This window comes from Mustela putorius, unplaced genomic scaffold (genome assembly GCF_011764305.1).
Source record: "Mustela putorius furo isolate JIRA1106 unplaced genomic scaffold, ASM1176430v1.1 tig00003854_pilon_pilon_pilon, whole genome shotgun sequence".
Taxonomy (NCBI): domain Eukaryota; kingdom Metazoa; phylum Chordata; class Mammalia; order Carnivora; family Mustelidae; genus Mustela; species Mustela putorius.
The window spans coordinates 3080075-3086700 of NW_025422006.1; positions in this window are offsets into that span (position 1 = coordinate 3080075).

Genomic DNA, 6626 nt, shown 5'->3' on the forward strand with positions numbered 1-6626 from the left:
TAATATGATGTTGGGTGAAAACAAGCAGGCTCTAGAGACTGTATTCTGCATCATACCTTTCTATAAAGTTTAAAAGCATAACCCCTAAACAGTGGATTGCTCACATATACAAATATATGTGATAAAACCAATGAAAAATAAACCCCAAATTTAGAAAGAGTGAAAATTCAGAGGGGGACTGGCAGTGGGGTATGGAGAGGTTCATAAAGGGACATGCAAGTTATTGGTAATGTTCTAGATACTGAGCTCTGGGGCGCCTGGGTGGCTCAGTGGGTTAAAGCCTCTGGCTTCAGCTCGGGTCATGATCCCAGGGTCCTGGGATTGAGCCCCACATTGGGCTCTCTGCTCGGCAGGAAGCCTGCTTCCTCCTCTCTCTCTGCCTGCCTCTCCACCTATTTGTGATCTCTGTCTGTCAAACAAATTAAAAAAAAAAAATCTTAAAAAAAAAAGCTAATTAGATACTGAGCTCTGAAGAGCTCATTACAATATTTTAAATACAGAAATACAGAGGGCTATGCATCAGCCAATTTAAATAGTATGATAAACCAAGAATTAAGATTGATCCAATTTGGGGGTATTCTTTATTTATATTTATATTTAGTTTTAGTTTTTTAAAAATATTTTATTCATTTATTTGCCCTGATGTGGGGCTTGATCCCAGGACCTGAGATCATGACCTGAGATGAAGGCAGACACTTAATGATGGAGACACCTAGGCGCCCCTGGGGGGATTTTTTAAAAAGAGATTATGCTGAGTATTAGGGTCTTAAAGAATATCAGGATGGCTGAAATAGAAAAGCACAGGAAGAAGGGGAAAGATAAGAAATGAGGCTGTAGAGGTGGCTGAGCTCCAGCCCATGTTAGAGCCTTGCACGTCCTTTTACATGGTTTTCTCTTTATCTATGAGCTGTGGGAGTCTTTAAAGGATTTTTAAGCAGGAGGTAGGCTTCAAAATTCTCATTTTGAAAAAGGTCACTTTGCCTTCAGTGTAGTGACCAGATTGAAGAGAGGCCAGAACGAATGTGGATAAACCACTTAGGAGGCTTTGTTTAGATGTAAGATAGTGGGAGCTTAGAATAGGGTGGCGGTTGTAGTGGCAGCGGTGGTGATGATTTTGGCAGTCATGGTGATGGTGGTGGTGGTGGTGGTGGTGAATGGTGATGGTGATGATGATAGCGGTGATGGTGATGGTAGTGATGGTGGTGGTGATAGTGATGGTAATAATGGTGATAGTGTTGGTGATGGCAGTGGTGGTGATGGTGGTGATCGTGATGGTGATGGTGGTGGTCATGGTGGTGGTCGTGATGGTGATGGTTCTGGTGGTGGTGGTAGTTCGGTGATGATGATGGCCTTGGTATTGGAAATAGAGCTAAATGGCCAGATTTGAGGGTGTTTAGGAAGTAAAATCCTTAGCATTTAGGAATAGATTTGATAGACGTATTCATGGGGAGGAAGACAGCAAGGGTAAGTCCGAGGTTTCGCCTTGTCTGTAAAGTGGGGATGGAGCGGGAGGAAAATCAATAATTCCGTCCTGGGCATGCCACGTCCGCAATGCTTTTTCATATTCCACTTCTTCCTCAGTTCCTTTCCACAGATGGCGCTCTTACTTTCCTTTTCGTTGCCTAAATGAGAGCTCCCAAACTTGAATTCTTTCTGGGGTCAGGCAGTAACTGGAGTGAGTGGAGCTGACTGGGTCCGGGAGATATTTAGAATGGTGAGAACTTCAGTGTCCTGTCGAGAGCATGACCCATGGGGTGACTGTTTCTTGGCTCAGTGCACTGGGAGACTGAGTGTTTTTCAAGAGACCCCCCCCCCCAATAAATAAGTCATGATTTTTATATATGTTAGTAAGTAACTACTTCAGTGCTTGGGGAAGAAGAAATACCTATAAGGCACAGTCCTGTGGTACGGATCAAGCACAAGCAATCTGGAACCCATGGGTAGCCAGATTAAAATTTTGATTCTAAATCATTCATTAACACTAATTTACTCATTACATTATTGGTTAAGTACATTTCAAGACAATTATTGGGATCAAAATTTTCTAATAACATAAGCATTATTAAGAGCTACTTGTATTTGAATTTTACCAAAATGTACTATATACTCAGTTTTAGAACAACATTTTTTAATTTTTAAAATTTCCATCTTGAAAATTTTTACATCCTCAGGAAGGATGTACAGATAGAATAATGAATATACCTTCACTCAGGTTTGCCATCTGTATCACATTTCTCCACATTGGCGTTCTCTTCCCCCTACCAACTGAGCTCCTGTTCCCCTGTTTCTGAACCATTCCAGGGTAAATTGCAGAAATCATGACCCCTAATACTTCAACATGTATCCCCGAAGTTCAGTGACATTCTTTTACATAACCGCAATGCAGGGATCCGATGGAGGGTTGATAAAACGGTAAATATCTAATACACGGTTCATATTCAGTTTTGCAGCTCTTTTTTGATCCGGAATCCAGTGGGATCACTCATCGTATTTGGTCGTGATGTAAATTTAGGTTCCTTTAATCTGGAGTAGTTCCTCATGTCTTTGATGACACTGACATTTTTGAAGACTACAGGCCAGCTGTTTTAGAGAATGCCCCTCAATTTGAGTTTGCTTGATTGGTTCCTCATGGTTAGACTCAGGTTATGCATTTTTGGCAGCAGTACTGTGTAAGTATTGTGTCCTCAGTGCCTCACGTTGGGAGCCACATGATGTCACTTTGATCCTTTAGGGAAGGATGTGTCTGCCAGATTCCCCCACTTCCAGGAACTTACCCACTTTTTAATCAGGGCATACTCTGTGGAGAGCCAGTTTGAGACTCTGAACAGTCTCTTCACCAACAGATTCTCACCCAGTGGTTTAGAATCCACTGAAAACTGCCATCTAAATCTGTCATTACTATGTAGGTTGCACATCTGTGATTTTTAAAACTTATTTATTTTTTTATTTTTAGAGAGAGAGAGAGCGAGTGCATGTGCACATGCAGATACATGAGTGGGGGGAGGGGCAGAGAAAAAGAAACCTAAGTAGGCTCCAAGTTCAGCCCAGAACCTGACCTGGGGCTGGATCTCACAACCCTGAGATCATAACATGAGCTTAAACTAAGAGTTGGATGATGAACAACTGAGCCATCCAGGTGCTGCGCAGATCTATGATTTTTTAAAAACATACGTTTCTTCCATGTTTATTAGTATTCTGCTGTAAATCTACTTACTTACTATTTATATCTTTCTGTATTCCAGTGCACACCTGGACTCTTCTTGGGTCTAACGTCTTCTAACCTGCGACTGTTGTGATGTCACAGTTGCCCACATTGGCTTGTGGGAGCCCTTCAAGGCTCTCCTGTGTTCCTTGTCAGGTCCTCATTAGTTTCTGAGGATTTACTTTCTGCCACAGGATCCTTATGGCTTACCTAGTCCTTTCCCTGCCCCAGCCCCAGAATCAACCACTTATCCAAGGGCCCCACTTCCTTTTAGTGGGGGAATGAACGTATTTAGATACTAAAATATTTTAGAAACTAAAACCAGGTGTGCTCGCCATTATTAACATGCCATTGATTCGAGGTCCTTCCGGGGAACAGAGTCGGAGGCATATATTTTTAAACATTGAGAGGTTCATCCGAATGCTTGACATCCAGTCAGATACTAGAGGGCCTTCCTTACTTGCCCTCACTGCATCCATTGGTCTGTCTTCCTTCTCCCACTCTGAGACCTGGCCCCTAACTAAGTCAATATATTTGCTCATTTAAAGCACGAGTTTTAAAGCAGTAGAGTGTTCCTCTTTGCCTCCTTTCTTTTCTAGCTGCTGAGATCATTTGTTTTGGCATTCTTCAGTTTCAAGAGTTTTTTCTTCTTGATTTTCTCACTTGAAAGCATGTCCAGGTTTCTCTAAGCATATCTTTGCAGAGGTTTCACTGTGTAGAAGTACTGTATTAATATTACTTATCATAAATCAAACAAAGAACAAGCCCCTTGCTTTGCGCGAGGCTGGATTGGGGGATGTGGCTAATAACTTCCATCTGCTTGGCAGTTTATGGTTTACCAAGTACTTCTTTACATGCGCTACTTTATTCATCATGCCTCAAATTCCTTAGGTCCCAGATAAAATGGACAGTAGATAAATAAACCTAGAGCTTCATGAATGTTTCATGTAGTAGGACTCGAGTAATACCTCCTGATTTCTAAAAAGACGCATTGAGAATTGATGGCTGATGAACACAGGTATCACATAAAAGCATGGATAATCCTCAGCAGTGGAAAATCTAAAATTTTTTATATTCATGTAGGCAATGTTTGCTATTATTAATTTTTGTAGGAATTTTCATATCTTCCTCAGATTGTTTTTTTTTTTTTTTTTTTTTTTTGAGAGGCAGAGACAGAGCTTGTGCATGAGTGCTTGGGGAGGGCAGAGGGAAAGGGTGAGAGAGAATCTTAAAAGTGACTCTATATCTAGTATGGAGGCCTACACAGGGCTCGATCTCATGACCCTGAGATCATGACCTGAATCTAAATTAACAGTCGGATGCCCAACCGACTGACCCACCTGGGCACTCCAGATGGATATTTTTAAAGGATTTCTGCTTCCTAAATATACACTGATTTACAAATCCTTTCAAAAGGGGTGATTCTGGAGCATGACTTTGTGAAATCTCTCGGAGAGATATGAGTAGGGCCGCAACTCTTACTGATTAAATCAGAATCTTTAGGGTAGACATCAGTTGTTTCTAAAGCTGTCCAGATTTCAGTAAGCAGTCACTATATGGCTGAGGAAAATCTGTGCTGTTTTGGAGAGATTGGCTTCAGTCACAGCTAAATACAAGGGACCCTGATTTCTGATTCAAATACTATTGCTTAAAAGTATGCAAGGGTATATTTTGAGCTTCACCTAGCAGTTAAAAGCACTGAATGTATTCTTTTTTTTTTTTTTTAATTAGCCAGCCATATTCTCTTTATTCTAAGAGTTACATGATTTTCACATTTTAATGTTTCTGAAATTATGACCTAAAATTAAGGTGTGGGGGCACCTGGGTGGCTCAGCGGGTTAAAGGCTCTGCCTTCGGCCCAGGTCATGATCCCAGGGTCCTGAGATCGAGCCCCGCATCGGGCTCTCTGCTCAGCGGGGAGCCTGCTTCCTCCTCCCTCTCTCTGCCTGCCTCTCTGCCTACTTGTGATCTGTGTCTGTCAAATAAATAAATCTTTAAGAAAAAATAAAAAATATATATATATACCTTTAAAATTAAGGGGTGTGTGTGTGTGTATGTGTGTGTGCGTGCATGTGCACATGTGTGCGTATACACATACATTGTCATGTTCTAAAGCTGTACCTAGAGCAGGGCTCTTAAAACTCAGCGTTTGTTGGGAATTGTGGTTACAAGTGTGGAACTGTAGGCCAGTTTTGGACCTTCTGGAAACACCTGTACAGTCAGCCTCTCAAGTGCTTCCGATGCACCAAGCCCTTGGACTTGGTTCTGAGCAACCATTTTCAATGAGCCGCCCTCTGCTCCCTCCACAGCAATGTCAGCATCACCTAGCAACTTCTTAGCAGGGCTTGTTCTCAAGCTCTCCCCCAGACCTACTAAATCAGAAACTCTGGAAGTGGGGACCAGCAATCTGTATTTTCACTGGCAACCAGAAATTCTGATGCAGAATGAAGTTTAAGAACCACTGTTTTCAGAAATGCTGCCAGTGTCCCCATACTTCCTCGATGATAAGAATCACTCTGCATACTTTCAAACACAGAAACTGGGCTCTACCACAACTCTGTCGAATTTCAGTTTCAAGGGGGAAGATAACTCCAAGGTTACAGGTGGATAGTCTGGGTTATCCAGGCATCTGAGATGATTCTTATCTTTAGACAAATTTGGGAAATACTAAGAAGACGAAGCCAGCTATGTGCCGGTTCACAGTCTTACATGTCCTACTTAGGGGTGTCGTTGGGTTTGGTATTCATTACCAGATTTAAATTTTGTAACAGCTTTATGAAGTCGTTACTATTTTTAAGCCCATTTTACCGATGAAAAAACTGATGTTTGGAGAACTTAAAAAAACACATCTAGGGTCACAGTGAGAGTGAACCAGAGAGCTGGGACTCAAGCCAGGAGCTTTCTGACACCAGTGCCTTTGTTTTTAAACTGTCTTAAGGTAGCTGCATGCAAATCCTCATCATCATTGTTACAGCAGAGTGCAACCTTGGAGACAGACGCTTGTCCAGAGCCCTTCCTTGGTTCCATAGTTCAGAAATGCCAGCTGCAATCCCAGCCTGCTTTGCAGACTTTCTTCCCCACTGCTGCTCAGCATGAACAAGGCCACTGTACTCCTCACCCTTGACCTGCCTTTGCTCCCTCCTGCCTCTGCTGTTATGCTCATTGCACTTTCACTGATGGGATCTCTCCATCATCTTCTCCAGGCCTCTTCCTTACTCTCCAGAAGGACTCTTCCTCTTTGTAACAGTCCAAAGCTCAGCCATGCCTCAAGACTCATAGTCTAGCATCCTCCGAGGAGCCTCCCTGCCCCACAGGCCTCGGTAAGCCCTCTGCTCTGGGACCTACCATGGTGGTCTTGACATGCACCCCCATTTGTCCCCAACATGGAGTGTCCTGTGCATGTGTCTCAAGTGTCTTCGTCTTT